General features: G+C 38.7%; 1 protein-coding gene across 10 annotated transcripts in view; it reads right to left on the bottom strand.

The window, feature by feature from the left end:
• The window catches only part of HERC1 (HECT and RLD domain containing E3 ubiquitin protein ligase family member 1), a 204,735-nt gene that overhangs the window by 158,537 nt on the left and 19,769 nt on the right, over positions 1-26,429 (bottom strand). For 7 of the 10 annotated variants that reach the window (XM_074366362.1, XM_074366371.1, XM_074366368.1 and 4 more), the window contains exon 1: positions 15,979-16,536. The exons of 1 other annotated variant lie outside the window; for it this stretch is intronic. The gene's annotated coding sequence lies outside the window, so the exon portion shown is untranslated. Of the gene's footprint in view, positions 1-665; positions 760-15,945; positions 16,537-26,429 lie in introns of those variants that run through there. 2 more of the 10 variants (XM_074366363.1, XM_074366364.1) reach the window with 2 other exon arrangements.

The following is a 26,429-nucleotide window of genomic DNA, read 5'->3' as shown; positions in this document are numbered from 1 at the left end:
AGGTTTATCTCTATTGCAACATGAGTAGAGGTAAATCATACCAGGGAAAATCTAAATGGCAAAATTCATTTGGAAATGAACTTAACTATCATTGACTATACCTACTGTGCACTGAGAATTCACTTGTAAACAAAACAACGAAGTCACACCATAAAGACCCAACTAAGGAGGAAATGGAAAGTTTTTCTCGTTCCCTCACCTTGAATCCTACCTTCCCTCCTAAAAATCTTTCAGGTTGACAGAAAGTAGCAGAATTTGAAAATAATTCCATCTCTGTGCAACTAATCAAGCTGTACTGTACATTTACTATATGTACACTTCTATGTGATATGGTGCAGAAAACTTTAGCTTTTAAGATGCAGAATATCTAAATTCAAGAACCAGCTTTGCTGTGGAAAACATAGAACCTACCTAGCTTTCAGGATTGTTTAGAGGAACAAACAAGAATCTATCTGAAAATGCTTTAATGCAGCATACTCATGTGAACTATGACTATTACTACAAGCATGTGAACAAACTATGTAACCTCAGATCTCATACATAAAATGAGGGGGTCTTAATAAAATGAGCTCCAATTCCCTTCTAAGTCTGAAATTCTAGTATTAACAATGTCCTCTTAACTCAGCCTTCTATTTGCATCTAATCTATGTCTTTGGGAGGTATACCTTTTTTATGGATAACAATTCCCAGGTGTCCATGTTTTCTATCTTCACTGGGACACAGCCAGCTCTCCACGTTCTTCTCTTAGGCCCTGATTGCCTGAAAATTAAAGAAAATGTGCATGGTCCTTCCAAACAGACTTTAAATCCCCTCTTAATCTAATTTATATTTCATGATCTCCATCTGCCCTATCGGGCAGTGTAGAGGAGTGGCTATGCACATGGACTCTGGAGCCAGGTGTCTAGGTCCAGATCCTGACACTGCTGCACCACCAAATACGCAAGGCAACCTTGACCAATTTACTTAATCTCTGTCTCAATTTCCTCATCTGTAAAATTGGGGTAACAACAGTGTACCTACTGGAAAAGTTTGTTGTAAAGATTAAACAAATTACAAATTATATATAAAGGACTGAAAACAGCGCCTGGCGTGTAGTAAATGTTATATATAACTAAAGTCTTTTTCTAACATTGCTTCTCTAAAAGTATAAATGTTTTCAGGCTAAGCTAAAACAAACAGGCAACATTTGCCTCTTACTTTTTTTCTCATTTAAAAAATGTCTTGCCTATCAAAAATTTCTCCATATCACTGTAGTAAAGTCACACACACTCATCATTATTAGACATTTTTCTTTAGCCATTGTTCAAACCCTTTAATCCAACATTTCCCAAAATCTGTTTCCTTTAGAAAATTTGTTCCACTAGTTCCTCAAGATGTTATGAGGGGGAAAAAACGTTCAGTGGTCAAAAAATTTAGAAAATGCTGAGTTAATGTTTAACAGGTTCCTCTACTGTAGGTCTTCTACATGTTAATATGTACTATATTTCATTCTAAGAGAGGAAAAAGTGCACACTGGTCACCAAGTTTATTTGACCCCCCAAACCCTTTTGTCATGGAACCACATTGGGAAATACTGCTGCTCTAGTTCTTTGACAACTATTAATATAAAATATGCTATGTTACATAAACTCAATATTTCTTAAATCTGATTCACACACAAGGCCTGTTCACAAATTCATGCTGAGAAACCCAACTAAAAAAACTAGTAACTGCTGCCCTGCACAAATTACTGCTGAAATTTCTGAATATGAACACTGACATCTAAAAAGAACAAACACCAATGACCAATGACACATGCTAGGTCACAAGCTGTTATCTCATGATGGGCTGTTCAGCTATTTATTGGCTAAACATCCTTTAAACAGAGTTTAGTTATTTGATAGTCCCAAGTTTTCTCTGAATTTTCAATAATAAAGACTTGCACTCTTCCCTTTTTAAAAGCATTCCACCACAGAACCTCGTCAAATCATCCCAGAACCAGCTCTGATATAAAAACAAGGCCTTAAATATACAATTTACAATGTTGAAGAACCATCCTAAAGAACATCACCTAACACATGAACAATAAAATTTTACTATTTTGTAATCCCTGATGAATTAATAAGTCTAAGCAATGATCATCAATAGCTGCCAACAGCACAAAGAAAGGTAGCAAGACCTTACATATCTCTTTACAGAAATACAAATTACTCTTATGAGGTATTCCTACCAAAAGAAAAAAAAAAATATGACAAACCTAAACAATTACAGAGATGAAATCAGCAAAATGAGACTATGGGAAACTTCTCAAAAATCTGGTTTCTTTTAACAAAAACTTTTTAAAAAGAAAAGAAAAAAGAGAGATGGAAGGAGAATCTAAAGATTAAAAGTGATTTAATATACATGCCAAACAATTGTAAAGTATGTACCTTATCTGGATCCCACTTCAAGCAAAGTGTATGTGTGTGTGTGTGACAGACAATCAGAAAAATACGAAACTTGATTATGTGATATTAAAAACTTGTTATAAAATTTTTTGGTAAGATAATGGTATTATGCTTATTTCATAAAAAGAGAGAGTGACTCCATCTTACTGAACTATTTGAAATTTACAAATTAAGTATGTCTGGAATATGGTTCAAAAAAGTCCAAGGGTAGGGATGGGTAGTGGTGGATAGAAATATAGAGAAAATAAGACTCTCAATAATAATTCTGGAGGCTCAATGATGGGTACACGGGAGCTCTTTACACTATTCCCTTTAATTTTATATTAATGTATGTTTAAAATACTTTGTAACAAAAATACTTAAAAAAAACACTGACTGGAAATTGAATTACCTGCTGAGGACTGCAAATAGTCTCTACGTAGTCTCATAAAAGATTAATGCACAGTCAGGCACAGGTGAATTTAAGTTTATTATGATCAAATTATGTTTATAAAGGACTAAAAGAAACCATTTGACAAAAATTTCACTAACAAGCAACATGCTAAACTCTCCTATACAATTAACAAGCCTGTTAACAATATCAAGCCAATTTATGGCTTTCCATGAAAAAAACAGTTTAAGTATGATTTATTTTTTAATTTTTAATTTTTATTTAAGTTACAGATAATATTGCAGCGTCATCACTGTATTTCTACTCCCATGGTACTTCTGGAATTTATCATCAGCAGACATATTGCATAAGTGCTACAGCTCACTGAGCTCCAAACAGGACTAGTTTTATCTTGTGTACAAAAACCCTTTCCTGCTTTCCTACTCTGAAATACAGAGCCAAACCAACAGATGGCAGACTGAGAGGGCGGGGGTGGTAATACAGAGGCAGTTACAAGAGAGCACCATGGAAAAAGAAAACAACACTAAGAACTGAAAGATACAACTTAAAAATACAAAACATTCAGCAATTCTTCAGATTTTTTTGCAAAACAATGTCATCTTGTCAATGATCAATTACTTTAAACTGAAGTGATTCTGTTAACTTGCATCTGACTTTACTGCCTTATACAGCATATCTTCAAGAGTTTTGAAAAGTTCCTCTTAATATCTCATACCATCTTGGGGAGTGATGGAAATATTAGCTACCTTGATTGTGGTGGTGGTTTCATTGGTGTATACATCTACCTAAATTCACCAAATTGATGAAGAACTACAAAACATTGATTAAGAAAATTAAAGATGACTTAAAGAAATGGAAAGATATTCCATGCTCTTGGACTGGAAGAATCAATATTGTTAAAATGGCCATACTGCCCAAGGCAATCTACAGATTTAATGAGATCCCTATCAAATTACCCATGATATATTTCACAGAACTAGAACGAATAATCCTAAAATTTATATGGAATCACAAAAGACCCAGAATTGCCAAAGCAATACTGAAGAAAAAGAATGAAGCTGGAAGAATAACCCTTCTAGACTTCAGACAATACCACAGAGCTACAGTAATCAAAACAGCATGGTACTGGCACAAAAACAGACATATGGATCAATGGAACAGAATACAGAGCCCATATATAGACCCACAGCCCTACAGTCAACTAATCTTAGACAAAGAAGGCAAGAATATACAGTGGAGAAAAGAAAGTCTCTTCAGCAAGTGAAAAGGAAGAAATACAAATGATCAATAGGCACATGAAAAAAATGCTCAAAATCACTTATTATCAGTGATTATGAAATGCAAATCAAAACTACAATTAAGAATCACCTCACACCAGCCAGAATGGCCATCATTCAAAAGTCCACAAATGACAAATGCTGGAGAGGCTGCGGAGAAAAGGGAACCCTCCTACACTGCTGGTGGTAATGTAGTTTGGTGCAGCTATTATGGAAAACAGTATGGAGATTCCTCAAAAAACTAAACATAGACTTACCGTATGATCCAGCAGTCCCAGTCCTGGACATATATCCAGAGGGAACTCTAATTCAAAAACACACATGCACCCCAATGTTCATAGCAACACTATATACAATAGCCAAGACATGGAAGCAACCTAAATGTCCACTGACAGATGACTGGATAAAGAAGTTGTGATATATTTATACAATGGAATACAACTCAGCGATAAGAAAGAATAAAATAATGCCATTTGCAGCAACATGGATGGACCTAGAGATCATCATTCTAAGTGAAATAAGCCAGAAAGAGAAAGAAAAATACCATGATATCACTCATACATGGAATCTTAAAAAAAAAAAAAAGAAAAAAGAAAAAACATGATACTAATGAACTCATCTACAAAACAGAAACAGACTTGCAGACATAGTAAACAATCTTATGGTTACAGAGAGGAAGTGGGTGGGAAGGAATAAATTTGCGAGCTTGAGATTTGCAAATGTTAACCACTATATATAAAAATAGATAAAAAACAAATTTCTTCTGTACAGCACAGGGAACTATATTCAAAATCTTGTAATAACCTTCAATGAAAAAGAATATGAAAATGAATACACACACACACATATATATACACACCCATATATATGCATGATTGGGACATTATGCTGTACACCAGAAATTGACATGTTATAATTGACTATACTTGAATTTTTTAAAATTTCATCAAATTGTACATATGAAATATGTGTAGTTTACTGTACAGGAATCATACCACAATAAAGGTGCTAAAAATATATATATCTCAGATCAATTTAAATTAACCAAAGCAATCAAAGTATCTTCAAAATGAACAGAGGAAACAGGGGACATACTAAACTTTTATCAGCATTACACTACTGCTACATTGCATGAGACTTTCAGAAGCTACCAAACTTTCTTTCTTCTGACTTCAAAAAAGCAAAGTGGCCTACCCCTATGCTAACCTAAAACACAATCAAAACATGATCAATATTGCTACAGCCTAACTGGTAGAAGGCTTTAATGAAAAAGACTGGTTTTAAAAAGATTACAACAGTGTTGCTATCAGAATTACAGTTTTAATCTAAATTATATTTCTTAAAATTTTTCAGTATCACAAACACTAAGAACACGCCAATTATAATAGGCCATCTTTGCCCATTCATCATGCCAAGTGTCTTCTGCTTCCAAATTAAGCAACTTTCCAGTCACTAATTTAACAGATCAAGTCCATAATACCATACAGTGCAGAAGCCCACCACTCACACTGTGGCAGTTTTGCAGAGGAACAGCAACTTTGTTTACGAGTAATCTTTCATAATAGAGGGTCTAGCAACTAGAGGTTATTCAGGGATATGTCCTTAAGCAGTTCTCTCTCCTCTGTGGAAACTTATCAAATGGAAGCTATCTACCCTGCCTCTCTCACAGAGGTGTTATGAAGATCAACTGAGAAAATGTTTACCAAACTCCTTTGAAAACTGAAAAGCTATATCCAAATGTAAGTCATTATTATTTCACTACTTGTTTGCACTCTAGACTGTTTGCAGGATAAACCTGCTCTCTAATAGCTTTGTGTTTCAAAGTCTACAAAGAAAAACTTATTTCAGGGCATAAGGATGCACTAATATGCACCTTTATATAGCATAGTTCAATCCTTACTCTAATTGTTGCTCTCTTCTAACATCTATTACCCTTCTTTGACAGAACAGAATCAGAAGCATTCTTTAAGAAGTCAAAGCAACACGTGACACCTAAAATTCTGTTTCACTGTCAGCAGGAGTTGCTGAACACCTATGTAGAATGGTCCTGCCCAAACGACGTTATTTGGATGAGATTTTAGATCAGCCAAAACCATCACAACAAGGTGAGCCGTTTCCATGCTCTGCCCACTACAATTTCTACCAACACCTGCCTTTGTTTCTGAACTCTAATCCAGGCTCCACCACTTTCTAGCTAGGTGATCTTGGGCAAGTTACTTAACCTTTCCGTGCTTCAGTTTCCTATCTTCAAAATAAACAGGTTAAATTAAACATGGTTTAAATAATAAGTAGTTCAGCTAGATTTTAAAAGTTCTTATAACAGTGCCTGGTGCACAATAAATGCTCAGTAAGTGCTACCCAGTATCATTCCTTTATACGTGCATCTGTCCATACAACCTCCACTAAATTACATAAATCTCTTCATCATTCTCTTTTCAAAAGAATGAGTAATTTTGAAAAATCAGAAACTATGACCATATTACTGACAAAATTTCATTATACATCACTGGATGCTTAGCTGTATAAGAAAATTCAATTATATCTTATATAAAAGATACTGGCCTCCACATGCTTTTAAACATAACACATGGATAATATAATAGTCCTAGTTTTAGATTAGGTTATCCTAGATTTCTAATGCTATCAGTTAGCAAAGCTGCTTATTTAAATTGTATCATGTAAAAATTCCCATTACCAAACAGTTTTATTGTATAGTGACTAACAGGAAAGGTCTTTAAAAGGGCGAAATTTAAAAGGAGTTCTATAAATGCGACTGTGTTAAGGAAAAAAAAAAAAAAACCTTGGACAATGATGTACCCCTCCCAAAAATCAAGATCAAGAGAGACTTCACTTTTTTTTAGATTCTTTACAATTTATGGGGGGGGGGGGATTAAGTTTGTTTGTTGGTTTATAGAGGTACCAGGGATTAAACCCAGGACTTTGTGCATGCTAAGTACACACTCTACCACTGAGCTATACCCTCCCCAACAAGAGACTTTAAACCAAGAGTTTAGAGTGAGGAAAAATACCCTGTCAGAGCAAAAGCAAATATTACTATTACATTAACATCACTAACATTATAATTAGAGGACAAAGAATGTTAAACACTGCAACAAACACAAGAGCTAAACTTCAAGCTAATTTTTTACATATTACTTAGCATATCCTTGGCACAATTATATGCTCTTAATCATGTTATAAATTCTAAAACTTAACATTTCACATGTGAGTATCCAATGCAAAAAATTCACAGCATTGTTAACTGACTTAATAGTTCTCCTTTGGCTTAAAATCTTAAAAAGGCAGAATCACATAATTTAATTCAGAAATAATTTTATTCCACAGACAACTTTCTAGAGTTGCATCCCTGCCTTACTATGTGCCAGACTCTTCTAGGCACTGAAATGAACAGGACATATACAGCTCCTGCTCTCATGGAGTTTACATTCTAGTGAGGAAGACAAGTAATAAGCAAGTAGAGAAGTCATTAAATTTCAAAAAGCATATTATAAAAAATAAAGCAAGAGAGACAAGGAGAGTAGGGGCAAGGTGATCTCTACTTTCTATAGTGTGATCATTGACAATCTCTCTAAAGGAGTAGACTCTGAGAACCCCTTTGTAAGCAGACACCTGAATGATGTGAAGGAGCAAGCAGTGCAAAAACCTGAGGGAAGAGCAGAGCAAGAACAGTTATCAAGCCCTGGGAATGCACCTGGGATTATCAAAGAATATAGGAAAGTTCAGTGTAGCAGAGTGGAGTGAACAGAGGAGGTAGGCAGGGACGCACCACATGGCGGAGGACCTTTCAGGCCATGGCTAGGAATCTGGCTATTATTTTCATTGTAAAAGGAAGTCACTGAACGTATTAAACAGAGGAGTAGCCTATCTGATTGACAGTTAGAAAGATCATTCTAACTATGAAATGAAGAAAAGACTGTAGGAGGTCAAGTGAGAAAGCAGGGAAAACAATTAAGAGACTACTGTAATTATCTAACCAGGAAACGATGCTGGTTTAGACCAGAAAAATAAGGTAGAGATAACGATATCTGATCAGATTAGAAATATATTCAAAAGACAGAGCCAAGAAGATTTGCTGATAGGCTGGTTTTAGGGTACAAAGAAAAGAGAAGAATCACAGTTGACACCTAGGCTTTTGGTCTGAATGACTAGTCAAATGGTCCTGCCATTTTTGCTAAGAGCACATTCAGAGGAAATGGTGAGGATAAGACTCACAACTTCTATGTTGTGCAAATGTACCTTGAGATGCCTTTTACAGAGCCAAGTGAGATGTGGAATAAACAGATGAACTATGACACTACCTCAGGGAAGGGGTCTGAGATGAAGATATAAATACGGAAGTCAATCAACATATAGATAGTTTTTAAAGCCACCGAAATGGATACACATAGATAGGAAAAACTTTTTTGTTTAATCCTCACCTGAGTCCTGTGAGGTAATAACTATTATTATTTCCATTTTATACATCAGGAAACATGCTAAGAGATTAAAACTTATCCAACATCATTCTGCTAATAAGTGGTAGTAAGTTAGAAAACAAACAAAACAGAGCTAATTAACTATAATGACCATGACCTTTCTCAGCTGGGTTTCATCCATCTGAATCATAGAACCTGAAGTGAACATTGGAGTGAATCTTTTCTCAGTTCTCCCAAGGACAGCACATAACCACTGCCATTCTAGATGCACTGGAGAGAAGTTAATTCTTCACTTACAATTAATGCTCAAATATCCTAGAACATTAGGGTTTAGTCCTCTCATAAAATCCCAGTTGAGGAAAAACCTACACCATATGACTATTATCCTATTATTATTATTCCATTACAACTACTACTACTATTAGTAGTAGGAATCATTTAAAATAAGAGGAAAAAAGATTGGTGAACAACCAAGTTACCATCCTGTGACTTTTCATGGCCTTCTCTTTGTAACTAGTAAAATCAAGTGTTATTTGAGGTTGTTATAGCACCAAAGGTGACAAGATTACACTAGACCTTTATTGGTTCCACTTACAATCAGCACTCAGCATGTTTTCCTGAGAACATCAGTTCATCAGAAAACCACTAGAATGTAAGCTCCTCCAGGACAAGAATCTTTTTTTTTTTTCCTCATTAATGTGTTCCAGGCACCTGGAACGATGTCCTTTTGGGGAAAAGAACCTAAATTTCCAGTCTCGCAGAACTTGTCACCTTGTAAAGTGTGGGTGCTTTTCATGTTGTCTTAATTTCTTAGCACCACTAAAATCTGATGGGATTCTTCTAATCTAGAACTTTAAACTCGTCTTCCTTAAGACTGGCCTTGTTTCTTATGGAAATATAACAGGTTCCAGATACAGCCATTACTGGTCAAATAACTACCATACTATGGTGTCAATATACTGCATGTATTGTTCAAAATAACTAGCACACAACATGAACCAAAAACTACTATCTCATACATACTCTAGAGGGAAAAAATATTCTCCTTACAATTTCAGTTATCCTTTGTTAAACTCCACAAGTATTTCAGAGCACAGATACAACGAATCAATGCAGCAACTTCATTAAATGCAGAAAGTTTCAAATGAAACTGGCTAGACCAGAAATGGCATTCTAGTTTATTTCACCTGCACATAATAACCTCTATGTTTCAGTGCAATATTACTGGACAATATATTTCACTTTCAAGCTATAATAACCTGCCAATGGTAGGCATTAAGGCCTTTCCACAATCGGTTCAGGTCATTGAAATGACTGTAGGATATTTTTAAAAATCAGTCTTCTCTGGCCAAAAAATAAAAATAAAAAGCACAACAACTCATTCTTTTGGTGAGGCTGTGATGAAAACAGGTGATCTCACACATTACTAGTGGGAATGCAAAGTAGTACAACACTTCTGGAGGAAAATGTGGCAGTACCTAATAAAACTACGTATGCACGTAACCTTTGACTCAGCAATCCCACTTATAGGAATCTAACCTGAAGATACACCTCTTACAGTACAAAAATGAATATACATAGGTCATTTACTGCAACATTGTTTATAACTGCTAAATACAGAAAACCACCTAAATGCCCATACATAGAAGAATAGTTAAATAAATTAGGATACATATATAGTAGAATACTATACAGCTGTTAAAATGGAAAATATCAGAAGATGATATCTTCAAAAGAATGCACTGATTTGGAATGATTTCCAAGAGATACTATTACATAAAAAAAAATAAAGTGCAAAAGAGTATCTATAACCTGCCACTCTTCATATAAGAAAGAAGGGAAGGAGAAAACAGTTTGGCAGTTCCTAAAAAAGTTATCATATGACCCAGTAATTCCACTCCTAGGTATATACCCAAGGGAACTGAAAACATATGCCCACATAAAAATTTGTATATTAATGTACATAGCAGTATTGTTCATAATAGCCAAAAAATGGAAAACCAAATGTCTATTCATTGATGCATGGATAAACAAAATACAGTATATTCGTACAATGGAATATCATTCAGCCATAAAAAGGAATGAAGTATTAATACATCCTACAGCACAGATGAACCTTGAAAACATTATGTTAAGTGAAAGAAGCCAGGCACAAAAGTCCACATATTTTATGATTCCATTTATATGAAATGGCCAGAATAGACAAATTCATAGAAACAGAAAATAGATCAGTGGTTACTAGTGACTGGGGAAGTGGGACTAGGAAGTGACTGCTAATGGATACAAGATTTCTTTTCCGGATAATGAAAATGTTCAAAAATTAGGTAGTGGTGATGGCTGCACAACCTTACAAATAAACTAAAAAATGATTTAGGGGGAGGGTATAGCTCAGCAGTAGAGTGAGTGCTTAGGATGCACAAGGTCCTGGGCTCAATCCCCAGTACTTCCACTAAAAAATAAAATAAAATAAAATAATTAATTTAAAAATACATAAAGAAACCTAATTACCTCCCCCACCAAAAAAAGAACAATGATTTATATACTTCAAAAGGGTGAGCTTTGTGGTATGTGAATTCTATCTCAATAAACAAAAGTTGTATAGGACAAAAAAAGGAATATTAAAAAAAAAAAAAAAAGCAAGCACACATAATCTATTCATTTGTGCAAAAAAGATAATGGAAGGATAAACCAGAAACTAAAGAAGCTGGTTACCTGGGCATGGAAAACAAGTGGGGAAGGGGAGGAGGAAGGGCAATGGGAATGGGGCAGGAGGAATAAGGAGTATTTGTCTCTGAGTGTATCTTCTAATGGAATGTTTAATAATAGTAATGTTTCATATACCAAAATAAAATCAGCCAGAATTGGGGAAACCCAAAACAGTATAAAGAGTAAGAAAAGGCAAGGAAAGGTATAGCTCGGTGATAGAATACATGCTTGGCATGCTGGAGGTCCTGGGTTCAATCCCCAGTACCTCCATTAAACAACAAATGAACCTAATTACCTACACACACACCCCCCAAAAAAAAGAGTAAGAAAACAACCTAACTAAATTACAGATGAATAATACAACCACACTAAAGGAGGTGAGGAAGAAAAACTAACTTTGAAAAGCAGTATGTTGACTAGATACTATAAGGCTAAAGAAAATAAGAAAAAAACTGTATACAAATACTACACTCTAATTGGTAAATATGTTTTTCGTTAAGACTTAGCAACTGGGGACTACTTGATGTACATTCTAAAATAAGATAGTATACTATGGATAATGAATGAGAGCCAAGTTTCTCACTGTCAGGAAAAAATAAGTTACAAATAAGAAAAGGTTGAAATGAAGCTTGTGGTGCTGGACTGGAATAGAAGACATCAATATGCATTTAAATACGGTTTTTAATATAGACAGACAAATATAGAGATGTGTATATGGGTATGTGAGTGTGTTCGCTTGCATGCTCTGTCCTGTGAGGGCCAGGAGCAATGACACCCCAGTGAGCACATCTAGCATCCAGATCTTGACTTAAATTCTATTCTCCAATAAAAGGAACCAAATCTTCTTAAAGAACTGGTTGATTCCAGGACAGGTACAAGGGAAAATACAAGTTGCGCATGGAATATAGCCTGCGATGCCAGAATACAAAGAAGTACTCCAAAAAGGGTGGAGGCCAAACTGAAAGGGCTGCTAATGGCAAAAACTGGAAGAATCTGAGCAACAAAATAATGATAGTATTTGATTATAATCTGTAGAATAAAATAAATACCTATCAAATCAGACTTATAAATAATTTAGAAATAAATGACGAAGGGACATCTCTTTCTTACAGAAGAGTTCCAATAATAAATGTAAAAGGAATGAGGGAAATACAAAATCACCAGTAGGCAAACACCATAGTAATAACTGTTGCAGACAAGATCCACCAACGGTTGCTAAAATCAGTGGGAGAAAGTTTGAGAAGAAACAGTGTATCTGCATTGTCTCAAAGTATCTCTCAATTACAAAAAGAAGAATAGTAACTTTACAGTGGAGAATACAGCAGAGTTCACCTTAATAATGCAATCAAGGTTGAAATATCACTAGCAATGAGACATATCAACACCATGTACATCACTTTGTAGTTTCGTTGCAAATATATGTAACTTAGATCTAATCATGAGAAAAACATGAGACAAACACAAAATGGGAAAAATTACACAAAATAACTAGTACTCATCAAAAGTGTCAGGGTCATCAACGACAAGGAAAAACTGAGGTACTGTCACAGACTGGAGGAGGTGAGACTAGGAAGATAAGACAACTAAATGCAATGTGGGATCCTGGATTAGATTCTAGAACAGAAAAAAAATACACTGGAGAAGAACTAGTGATATTCAAATAAAGTCTGTAGTTTAGTTAATAATATTTTACCAATGAGAATTTCCTGGTTCTGATCATTGTACTATAGTTGTGTAAGTCGTCAGCATAGAGGATGCTATGTGAAGGGTATATAGGAACTCTCTGCACTATCTTAGCAACACTGCCGTAAGTCTAACATTATTTCAAAATAAGGTTAAAAATAAATAAAATCCATCAATCGATCATTTTATGCAACTGTCATATTTCCTTGCTCAGGGATCTCATTTGGAGTTTGATATTCCCATCAATTTAAAAAGCCCAGTAAGTGAGAGCAGAACAAACTAAAATCATAAAAGCCAGATCTGGCATCTAAAAAGTAAATTGTCTATGTTTTTTATACTTTATACATCTTTCAGTTGAAAAAAAATTTGCTGGCTGTTGTGACTTTACTGGCTTTGCAAATTTTAGAGGACCAATTTTTTTATATTTTCAATACCGTGAAAATCTGTGGCATGTGTCCGTAACAACACATTTCATCTGTTAAGCTGAAGTTTTATGTCCATAAAAAATTATCAATAAATTGTAGTAAGTTTGTTGTTATTACACAGTTGTCCAACCATAAAATTTAAGGTTTTTTCCTAAGTCACTTTGCTTTTATTGTAATACAAACTTCTCTCCACACTCCAAACCACAAAGTCATCATTATTAGTATTTTAAGTTCTAAAGATCTGAATTTTAAAAAATCAGCTGTTCAATGTATCCAGTCCTGTGGAGTAATTTAGTCTTTAGGGGGTGGGAATGCTTGGGACATTAGAAATGTATTATATTTATCATCTGTATTCTCTGCTAACCAACCCTGCCTAACCAACAAGTCTTCCAAAATTCCTTTAATCAAATAGGATTTTCAGATGTTTATATTAATAAACAGATTCAGAGACACATTTACATTTGCTTTCTCCTCCATGCACCACCAGGATGCCTGCACTGGGAGTGGAATACATGACCAGCAAATGAATGGGTAAGTGTCACATGCAAACAGCATGACTAGAAATTTAAGAAGCAAAGTGATAAGAACCTTAGGGAAAGCAAAATTCATAAAAGTTTAGAATTACAAGAGGCCTTAATAGGCCATTTGATCCATTCCAATGACAACCTCAGATAGATGACAATCTATCCTATTTTTAAAAGCCTCCACATTTCCAGCCTCCCTAGGTGTCTCATTCTGCCATCTAATCCTGTCATGTGATTTGGGAGAAATATTACAAGACTATTCTTTGCCCTACCTAATGCTTTCTTTTCTCAAATAGTATAACAATACATTTCAACTCACTTCCAAGATTTATGAATGTGTATAGATGCTTACTACACATGCATATATATATATATATATATATATATATGCACGCATACAGGCACCTAGGACACTCAATTTTACTTGTATAAACACACAGTATAGAAATGTACATAATCAGGGGGGTGGGTATAGTTCAAGTGGTAGAGTGCATGCTTAGCTGGGTTCAATCTCCAGTACCTCCATTAAAAAAATAATTAAATAGACAGACCTAATTACCTCCCCACTCCCCCACCCTCAAGCCAAAAAAAGAAAAGAAACCTACATAATCAAAGGCACATCCTATCTCAATCAGAAAGCACTATGAATGTTCATGTATGACTGAAGCATTGTGCCGTACGCCAGAAATTGAAACATTGTAAACTGACTATATACTTCAATAAAAATATACATATACAAAATATTTTTAAATAAAGAAAGCACTATAAAATAATGTCACATGATTTTGGTCTAAAAATAACTAACAGAAATCAATGTTACAAAACCTTGAGATAAACAGGTTTCTTCCCACAATGAATAATTATAGTTTATTTGCTTTCCACAAACACTACTTCTTTTCAGTACCCACCAGAGGCAGAATTGTAAAAATACATATGTACTATATCCAAGAAGATTGTAATTTTTAATGTTATATTTTCCAAAACCATTTAGCTAACAATCCTTTTGGAAGAGGTCCCAATGAAAGAAACAGTGATGACAGTCTACAGCCAGTGATAATGAACAAGTAACCAATTTTAATCAAGCAGGCCAAAGAAGTGACTCAAATAAAACAAATCATTTTGCAAGTCTCAATCAAGGATGAGCCAAATACTATTTAAAAATATTAAATGTCTGTTAGGAATTACACCAAAATGTTAACCATGAAATGCTACCTCTGGAAATGGAATTACAAGGATAGATTTGTTCAAATTTGGTATTCCTATTATTCTGAGTAGCCATATTTTCCACAGTATTAAAGACATTATTTTTAAACTGAGGCAAATTCTGACCCTGTGTTTCATAGCTCTCGAGGATGCACATCATGTCTTTTACATAACCTCCTGGGAGAGATGGTACCAGCTCCGGTCCTCCTCGTGTCTCCAAGGAACCTGCCACCCATCACAAAAAAAGGTTTCACCATGTTCCTCGGGACAGCTCCTGTCATCATCCTCCTCATCTCATCCCAGAGACTAAACAATGCAGCTCGTCTCCCCTCCTGGTAGCAGAAGCTTTAAAAATTTTATAAAGCCTGAAGATTTGGAGAAAGGTTTACCAGATGATGAGCTGCCCCCACCCAAAAGCAGAGGAAAGAGGAAAGACAAGCCGTCCCAACCTCCATCCCTCAAAAGGCGGCTGGGGACGGGGGCACCGGGGTCGCGACTCTCCTCAGATCCTGAACCAGTTGGACCGCCACCCTACCCCCCAGTCCGAGCCCCGGCCGGGGGCGGGGCTCTCGTTAGCGGATAAAGGGGTGGGGGAGAAGGTCAGAGACGCGACCCCCTAGGGTCGAGGGACAGGTACAGCAAGCCGCTGGAGGGGCGGGTCCATTCGCCCTCTCGGGCGAGCGGCACCGCTTCTACCGCGGCTCCTCCGTACGCGCCCAGGCGGCGAGAGGCCTCTGGGGCCAGAGAGCCGCACGGCGCCGGGAGGATTTCCTCAGGCCTCGCCTGCCGCCCACCCGGGACCCCGGTGGCCCCGCTCTGAGGCAGCCCCCGAACGGCCACGGCCGGCCTTGCCCGGCCGGCGGGGCGCACGCACAGTCGGCCAGGAGGGCAGAAGAGGAGGCGTTACCATACGCGGCTCCAGAGCTGGCGGGGGTGGGGCGCGGCTCCAGCGACCCGAACCCGGCTCGGCAGCGGCTGCGGTGGCCGCGTCCTTTATTTTTGCTGCAGCAGCGGCGACTTGTCAAAGGAAAAGACGTAAGAGGCGGCGGCAGCCGCGGCAGGCGAGTCTCGCGGGATTTGGGTGGAACTCTCGCGCAGTCTGAAGTCCTCGCCCCGCCCCCCAGGCACTGCGCGGGAGGCCAGTGGGGCTGGGGGAGGAGCACCGGGTCGAGGTTGCCGGAGGACAGGAAAAGGGACGGGGATTTTTGAAGGGGGTGGGGAGCCTGGTTTCTGGAGACACCCCGCCACTGCACAGCGCTCGCCTTCCAGCCCTCGCCGAGTCCGAACAGCCCCATCCGTCCGCGGGGATCGGACTCCGTCTATGAGGCACAATTGAGGGCGTTTCACAAAGGGCTGTGAGGAGTCGGGGGCTGGCCAGCGCGCCCCGTTTCCCTCGTGGTGGGCCTGGAAGACCCCACCGCCCGGCGTCTTGGTGCCGCGGGACGAAGCGACGCACGGAGAAGCTGGCTGCAGGGGCCGGGCGGCCACACCTCTTTATCTCGGACGCGCGCCACGCGCTCTGCGCTCTTTATCGCACACAACACCCGGCCCTGTACTTCTGGCAGGTCAAGTTCAGTCACGTGAAACCGTGTCACTAGACTGACTTCTGTCTTATTCACGTATTTGCCCTGCAGGACTGCCAAAACCCTGCATATGCTGGGGCCTGCAACTCCTCTTCAGCTGAGGAACACGGAGGTAAGTCGTCCTTTGGATGACTTACATCCTTGGTCTTGACCTCGACCTCTACAATGAAGTCCCGTGAGTGGAGAAACCCTAACTGGCTTAGTCATCATGGTATTCCCAGCACCTAACACCGGTCCAGGTGCTCTTTAAATTGTTGAAGGACTACACCTGTCCCCGTCTTGCTTCTGTGCCTGTTCTTACTCCTAAAATCCGCAATTCTAGCCATCTTCCTGGTGTCCTTCGTTGAAAATATTATAAGGAGTACCGATGATGTGTAATTGACTGAGGTCATGGAGCCCTCCAGAAGTTCACAATCTAATTGAGGACATATGAGGAATACACAACATACAAGCCATGTATGTATCACTAATGTAAAGAATTATGGTATAGGTAGATGAAGGAGTGCTTGCCCCGTGGATGTATGTGGAGTTAAACTGGATATATGAGAGGCAGTTTAGCCCAGGAGTTATGTAACTCATTGTCAAATAATTTGTTTCACTGTCAGACATAGGTGAGAATTCTGGAATCACGCTTACCAAGTGTATGACTTTGGACAAGGTGCTTGACCTCTCTGAACCTCAGGTCCTTATCTGTCAACTTAAAAAGTCAGGTCTTATTATCACAGGGTTCCTGTGAGGAGTGAAATAATATGTAAAGCTCCTAGCACATATTAATTACTCATTAAATGCTAGGCCTCAATATGTGTGTAACTTTCAAGTTTCTCCGTGTAAAATGTGTGTCTATGTCTGGTAAACTAGATGTGAGGGACTGGGTATAAATGGAGTGATGTCATTGTTGCTAGAGCTTTATGATCTGGGTATTGTGTGTGACACTGAAACAAGGTTAACAAGCATCCTCGTCATTCTCATTTTAACTTACTGATGATGTAGGCATCTTGGCCACTCAGAGCACCCCATGACACTCCATTTTTCTTGGATTTGTAAAAATATACTACTTTTGCCTGTTCTCTTTCAAGAAAAGAACTTTGCTTATTTTAAAGGCCAACTGAGAGGTTCCCTCCTTTGCCCTCTCCTTAGCTTCCACCCTCAGGGCAGTATGGAAGTAAGAATTGAATACAATTGAGTCCAATTGCATACAATTATCAAATATAGTTAATGTCACCAAGCAAGCCCTAAATACTTTCCACCCTCACCTTGACCATTCCATCCCTTCCCTGAATACTTAATACTTAATCTTTAATACCTAAATCAACGTCTGCTGGAGTCACCATCATTCACCAAACTCTACCAGTTCATTTTATACAGATTTCCCTGGAGAAAAATGTTGGAGATGGGAGAGGGGAGTGGGGAGAAAGGGCAATCTCAAGGTCAAGAGCTCAGCATTGTAAACCCTTGCCCTGCTAGTCCTCTGAGCTATGCACTCTGGCCACACCAGTCAGCTACATCTTTCCTCACACACACACATCATCCCCACCTCAGGCTAAATATTCCACAATCCTACATCTCAGCCAGGAGGTCCCGGACAGAGGAAGTGGAGAATCAATAGAAAAAAAATGTTTTTTCATATTTCATCTGCATATAGGAAATATATGGCTCCTAAATAAAAAGTAGGGCTAAGTCAGAGGTGAAAGGAACCTAAGAGGAGTGAAGTGTAGAGGCTGAACAGGGAGAAAGTTACAAGGATTCCGGGAGTAAGTTTGTTTTGCCTTTGGCACTTGGCTCAGGAAACAAACAACTTCAGTATCCAGAAAACGGTTCCAGAGCAGGAATTCACAGTCAGGTGTCCTGGCTTCTCCTGAAATTGCAACCTATTTGCCCTCAGGTTACACAGTCTTTCTGAACCTCTTCTCACAGCTGTAAATAGAGCTAATACTGGGTATCTTGCCTGCATCAGAGTATCATGGGAGTCAAATAACAGAAAAGTACTTGTGAACCTGAAACTCTATAAATGTGAGACATTATTTTGGTCTATTTATTCACTCATTTAACAGATCTTTGTTGAATGCCTATCATAATCCAGGTACTTGTGCAAGACACTAAATATACTAAGTTGAGCAAGCTTTAATACCTGCCTTCAAGGAGCTTATGGGCTAATGGGAAGAGATAGGGAAGAAAATAGGTAATTATAATACTATGTGAGGAGATTGCAAGTGACAAGGGTATGGGGAGAAGGATCAAGGGAGTGAGAGGAAGGACAGAGCTAAACACTTCTTGGAGAAGGAGGTTTAGAAGGAGAGCATGCATACATAATGAGGATCCAGCCCATTTCATAAAGAGTGATTCGTAAATCAACTCAAAAATAACTTCAACAAATTGCTCTGTTGTGGGTTGTGAATTCTGCTTTGTTCTAATAAAACTCACATCTCCTAAGCCATTAGAGAAGAGTCTTTGAAGTGGAGTCATTGTATATATCCATTAGCTTTGAAGAAAGATGGAATTAATGGAGGGAAAAATCAGTGGTATCTTAATTAGAAACATTTTGTTCTTACAGCTTGTGTTTAAACACCAGAAAAAGAGAATAAATTCTACCTCACAAACTTGGTCCCCAAGAGTTCCCTTCAGCCAGTCTTTCTGATCCAGGTAATACTGCATATCAGAGGCCAAGAAGCTTTTCCAAAATGTAAAACCATACGTTATTTTTATTTTTGTGTTTATTTATACTCTACTTAACAAAAAGACTTCAAGATAGATATTAGCACTTTGTTCTTAATCATGTTTCCCCACAAAGAAGCTCCAAGAAAGTGTATATATCATTCAGTCAGTTCTCACATTCTTGGTACCTACTGTTTGTAAGACGTCATGCTAGGACTATCGACTGTACAGAGTAGGTCCATGCCCTCTCAGGTCCTGAAAACTGAAGACGGAGGTAAATATCCATGAAAACATAGCTAAATAATCAACAGTGTGGATTCCATCCTTCTGTATTTTTTATTAGTTGAGTTAGCAAAATTGTAAAGTTAGGCCCCTACTTCTGAAATTTTTTACTGAACTGCTCCACCAGAGAAGCAGGATACAAAGGAATGACAAGATGTTCATTGTAACTTGTTATTTATAGATGTGTGATAGGTATTTTAGTAGGTCCTCTGGAATACATCATCCTTTAAAGAGAGTGTAACCATTGCAATTTTCTCTGGATACAAGTAAAATTTGAAACTGACCAAACCCAAAGACCAATTTAAATTATTCTGGAAGACAAAGTCTTGCACAAAAAAAAGTAGCCATCAATAAAAAAACAGTATGATATGAGCTAAAAGACTAGTGCAGAAAATAAATATTCTCAGAATTCTGAAAAGAGATTTCTTAGACAGAGAATTTCATCCAGGTGATAGAATTTGAGAGGGAAGCTGACAGCTAAATGAAAAAGTTACATATTCTGTTTAACAATGTATTCTCAAAACACTAACCTCCAAGACACAGAAATTGCCTAGAATTTTTGTTAAATGTACCTACATATGAGAACACACTGATTACTTCTTTCCTCTTTAACGAATAATTGATCTGCCAAAGAGTTTGAAGGGAAGCAGGGATACTAAAAATAGGACCACTAGATTGGCAGGTAGTTCTTTTGCAGGTAGAGCCTCTTCTTGCTGAATGCAAACCTTATCGAGTTCCGACTTGAAATCCATATTCTAAGTGAAATATCACATGTACCAGGGCAACTCACTATCTCAAAAGTATTAACTTCCCTCACTAGTTCCTTAAGGCTGCAATGCAATAACAATTTTTAGGTAAATTAACTTATAGTTTGTGAGTAATGTTTCATCAAAACACAACTGCCTGAGGCAGACAGAGATGAACATTTTCTCACTCAGCAGCAGGGAATAACAGAATGTTGATGTTGAGGAAAGAAAACAAAGCTACAAGGAAATACGTGTGGCTACAATGAGGAGAAAGGAAGAAGGGAACTAACATGTATCTGGAGCTACCCATGCCAGGCACAGCGGTAGCTCAGTGGGAACAAAATGAACAAGGCAAATCTTTGTTCTGGAAAGAAAATAGTAGAGGGAGTGTATATACAAATAATTATGACACAAGTTATAAAGGACTGGGGAGCTTAGAAGAGGGATAGTTGAATTCCAGCTGGTTGGATCAGAGAAAGTTCATGAGAAATGGGGCCTTGAAGATTGAGTGGTTAGTCTTGGACATGTAAGAATGTGGAACATTCTAAGCACAAAGAACTGCATAAGCTGAAGTGTGCTTGGGGTCAGCAGGCAGTCCATGTTCGTTGTGACTATGCGGTATTTATGTTATCCAGGACTCCTGGTTGCAAGTGACAGAAACTTGCAACCTGAACTTGCTTGGCAAAATGAAGGAGAAGAATTAGCTTAAGGAGTCCAAAAAAGTGTTGACCAGTCAACGTAAAGTGGTGGGGAGGGCTGGGGTGGGTGGGGTGGGCAATGAACCAAGGCCTCAGGAACTAGTGGAACGAGGAACTTCAGCACCACCAGGATTCTTTTGTTTCATCTTTGCTTCCTTTTTTGCATTGGCTTCACTTTCTCTCAAGACTTTCTCTCAAGGGCTTTCTTCATATATCAGCACCCCCAAGTTTTACATCTTACTATTTCCACCGTTAGAAAGGGACTACTACTCTTAATTCAAGTTTGAAATGAAGGGGAAAGAAGTGCTGATTGGCCAGGCTGGGATCAGTGCCCATGCCTAGAACAATCCCAGGGGGCCAAGAGGAAGGGCAGGGCGTGCCATAGATGTACACCATAGTACTCACTAATGGTATGAGAAGTAGGGGATGGATCTGGAAAAGCAGAGTCTTGTAAGGCTGTGCTCTGGGAGTTGGTAAGGACTGAAGTTGGCATCAACACAAGGAGCAGATCAGAAGATCAGGAAGGGGAGGAAGCGTTTTGGTCCAAAATTATGGTGAACATTCACTAGACCATCAGGTTAAAATAGGGTTGAAACTTTTCTCATTGTTCAAATTGATTCATATTTTGTCATTTATATCAAAATGTTATAAAACATAATAGGTCTCTCACATTGACTTTGCACATTGCACAGCAAGATCTAGGATCCTTATTCAATCTTCTAGCTGGGTGACTTCAGGTGGGTATCTTAGCCAACCTGAAAAATAATAGTATAACAACAGCTAACATCTATTGAATCCAGATGTTCTAAGTACTTTTCAAACATTACTTCATTTATTCCTCAAAACAACCTTACACGGCTCTATAAATCTGTGGTGATAATCCCCATTCACAGGATTATTGTAAAGATTGGTGAAGCCATGGAAGATGCAGAGACCATTTGCCTGGTGCACAGCCAGCACTCAATATATCATTATTTTTAATTATATCCCTCCCAGAAGAGGAGACTTCCCTCATTTCCTGATTGCCTTGGGCACCAGAAGCTGATACTTTGAGAAAATGAAGACAAACAGAAGGGAAGAACTCTATGACCCCTTGTCTCTGACATAGAAGGGTTAAGTAGGCTTGATTTAATAGGGGCTAAAATAAGCCAGGAATTAAAATATTACAAAATAACTAAAAAGTGGGATATTGAGAAATGTGATTGTGGAATGCCAACTGAATGACTTTGGACTAGGTTTTTCTTCCTTCCTTTTTCAAAGGACAGACGTTCCCCTGAAAAAGATTCATCTTTATAGCTGATCTAAAGAGCCATTTGAAATTTCTCTTCTCTTTGACCTGAACACTGTCAAACAACTGGGATTATTCAACCAAGGAAAGGAACTGACATTCACCAAGAAAGACCAATGTGCCTGCGCTCACTCCTGAGCTCTCAAGATAACGTTAATATCTTTTACCCCCATTGCCATCCAGGAAGGTGAATATTTTCTCTGCATTATGCAGATAAGGAACCTGAGGCTGAGAGTTTAGAAGTGACTTGGTGCCTGTCACCAAATAGTAAGTAGCAAGGCTGAGATTCAAACACAAGTCTGTCTGACTTCAGAGTCTACAATACAAAATAGTAAGTCCCACTTCCTTACCAGGGAGAGTTGCTCAAGGCAGGGATACTGCCTGTATCTTCAACAACACCTGGGCTCCAGGCTGCATGCTCTTCCCAGACACTGTCATAGCATCAAAAACATATCCGCCCTCTCCTACTCTTTACCATAGCGCTATTGTGTCCTAAAGTGTGCTCATCCCTCTAGTTAACACATTTTGAACACATTTTTGCATTCTGAATCGGACTTCCTAGGAGTATTGCAATGATACTTAAGAAATAAATCAAATGATGGAATTTTCAGAACCTGGAAGAGGGGGATGGATCAGACAGGCCAGAGACACATAGGCCTCTGAGAACTCCCCGGGCTGTGCCATGTAGCTCTTCACCCCAACCCCCAGCCCCAGCTGTGAGTTCCCTGAGAGCGGAGCCTGGGGCTGCCGTGTTCAGTGCCTGGGAATCAACAAACACATAGCAAATTAATAAATGAACGATACCTGAAATATATGACTTCCCCTAACTTCAGGCTCACCCAGCAAATGTACCAACTGTTCCAGGTAACAGGATTTTTATCTTCCTTTGGCAGAATGTTCCTTCCTATCCCCTCCCTCAGTGAGCTCTGCCAACCCTCAAACAAGGCCACAGTGAACCATGTCTTAGTGAATGACAGTGGACCCCACCATTGTTATGAGATACGGAATAAAGCTTTTAAGAGCATTGAGAGAATGAGGAACAGGTTTGCCCGTGTGTGGAGGTCAGTGTGAGTTACTGCAGACACCCGAAGCGATCACCAAATATCCAACAAAACCATGAGTTCCTTGAGAAATATTCAAGACAGAATAGTTAAGATCGTTTTGAGGACCTATAGATAGGCAAATGAACACTTGGTTACAAACCAAAGCAGTAGACATAAAAAGGGACTTTGTTGGTTCATAAAACTGAAAATTCCATTGATAGATCAAGCTTTAGAAATGGCTGGATGCAGGTAATCAAACAAGATCATCAGGGACTTTATGTCTCACATTCTGTCCCTAGACCCTGCATTCCTCTGGGATGGCTTCATTCCCAAAGCAGCTCTCTGCCTATAGAAAAGAGGCATGGTACCTAGCAGCCCCAGACTTATGTTTTCCTTAGAGCTCACTCTCTGTCTCTTTTTTAAAGACAACAAAATAAAACAAAAACAAAAACAGAAGCAAAATGCATAGCACAATCTAAGGTGAACATTCTTGTCACCACCATCAGATCAAGAAATAGAATCTTGCCCTCTACTTCAGAAGCCCCATCCTTGGATACCTTCCCAATCACAGCCCTCCTTACATCCTGGTTTTTATAATAATCACCCAAACGTACATCCCTAAACCGGACTTTAGTCTTGCCCATTCTCCTAGTTGATACATCAGTAAATCTCTTTCAACTCATACCTCGCCCTCTCTCCCTTTACTTAATCTGTTGAAGAATCCTTTTGACTTGTACAACTTTCCACAGTCTAGATTTTGCTGATTGCACACTCGTGGTGCAGTTCAACATGTTTCTCTGTCCTCTAAGTTTCCTGCAAACATGGAGCTGCCTCCAGAGACTGGATTAGACTCAGATAAGGTCCCTTTGGCAAGACTACAAGCAGTGTTTGGCAAGACCACAGGAGGCACACAACGTCTGGTTGTCTCCCTTTTTAAGATGTGAACATCTACTGATGCCTAATGTATATATCTACTAATTCATTGAGGGTTGCCTAATGATGATGTTTTTATTCAAGGGCTAGCAAACTGTGGCCTATGTCAAACTTCCTCTCTTTTTAAAGAATAAAATAATGCCACTTGCAGCAGCATGGATGGACCTGGAGATTATCATACTAAATGAAGTAAGCCAGAGAAAGAAAAATACCATATCATATCACTTATATGTGGAATCTAAAAAAGTGACCCAGATGAACTTATTTACAAAACCGACTCACAGACATAGAAAACAAACTTATGGTTACCAGGGCGGGAAACGGAGGGTGGGATAAATTTGCAGTCCGAGATTTGCGAATATTGACTACTATACATAAAATAGATAAACAACAAGGTTGTACTGTATAGCACAGGGAACTACATTTAATATCTTGTAATAGCCTGTAGTGAAAATGAATATGAAAAGGAAAATATATATGTATATGTATAACTGAATCACTATGCTGTACATCAGAAATTAACACAACATTATAAACCGACTATACTTCAATTAAAAAAAAACCCTCCCTGTTTTTATAAATGAAGTTTTATTGTCAGAAAGTGACAATCAGGCCTGGAAAGAGAATTCCATCTCATTTTATGGACCAGGCTTCCAATCCCCTCTGAGGTCCTGGAATCTCCCTGGGAACAGGTTAGAGTGCAGGTTCCCAAAACTCACAGAATGTACAGACTTTCATCCTTCTCCTGTCTCAAGGCCCCTCCCTTGACTCTCTCCTTCCAACTGTACCACCCTAAAACACTTATCTCTCCCTCCAGAATAATCCCCTCCAAAGAACTTAAACTTTTGAAAACCAAACCTAGGACAGCAGGCTGCCCTGGGTAACTTCCTCTTTTAGCCCCATAGCTCAAGCTTCCTCTGAGATGTGAAGCTCAAAGCCTGTCTGCCTTCTTCGAATTGGGGTGGGGGGAGGAGGAAATCCAAAAAATAAACAAATAAATGGCTGTTATTCTTTCTAATTCTTCCACAACAGCAAAAGCAAAATACAACATCTTAATACATTTTCCTGCCACAACTTCTGGGCTATCATATACAAAAGAAAGTGTTATCTGGTTATTCTATATCTTTTGTAAATCCCCTTTTCTTACAAATAATTGGGAAATCATTCAACTTTTCTGAACGAAAATGGGAAATGTAGCAAAAGGACCCAAGGACAGGAGTAGCGTGGCCTCACTCACGAGGAATGAGAGCCAGGACTGGGACAGCTGCTCTGTGCACCTTCAGACCTCACAGTACCCCCACCCTGCCTCTTGTTGTGTATCTGCTTCATTCTTCTTTCTTTGCAAAACATCTCTCCTTGTTTCCTGTCCTTGTGGCAGAAAACAACCACCCTGTGGCTCCCTTTTCTATCTCTTCTCAGCTCAAAAGTCCTACAGATATTCACTGGTATCTCTGTCGACTGAAATAAATGCACAGCCTAAAAGTTGAGAGTTATGTTTTATTTGGCGGGGGGTTACTCGAGCTGGTATGACAGCCTCTCTCAGATCGCTCTGAGGGACTGCTCGGAAGAGGTAGGGGAGGAGCTAAGATATATAGGAGCTTTACAACAAAGACCAGGTAGTTGGAACAATAAAAGGTTACTTGTTAACTAAAGAAAACCAGGCATCTCAAGTTAGAGAATTTAGTGCTTTTCTATGTAGGGGAGGAAGCAAACATTTGGGCTCATTGAATTCATTCCTTTGGCAAGCATCTAGCTATCTAGGGCCAGTATCTTGTCCGTTCTTATTCTAAGTCCCCTCAGAGTGCACCACTGTGAGTGGCCGCAGAGGCTGGGCTGCAGGCTTGTCTTCACTGCAGGGTGGCGGCAGCCGCTGATGACTTGATGGTTTCAGCATTGTTTACTGATATGGTTTGCAATATTTTTCATTCACATCTCAAAGGCCACAGTTTCTAGATGAACAAATCTGCTGGCTTCACCTCTGGAGTTTGCAGACATCCATTCCACTTATCTCCTATTGGCCAGAACTTAATCGTATGTCTCCACCTTAGCTGTATGGGAGGCTGGCTTATGTGGTCTGTAACTGGGTGGTCATAGGCTCTGTGCAATCTATTACTAAAAGGAAGAAGGGGGAAA

The sequence above is a fragment of the Camelus bactrianus genome, chromosome 6 (genome assembly GCF_048773025.1).
Source record: "Camelus bactrianus isolate YW-2024 breed Bactrian camel chromosome 6, ASM4877302v1, whole genome shotgun sequence".
NCBI lineage: Eukaryota > Metazoa > Chordata > Mammalia > Artiodactyla > Camelidae > Camelus > Camelus bactrianus.
This window is presented reverse-complemented; position numbering and strand designations above follow the sequence as displayed.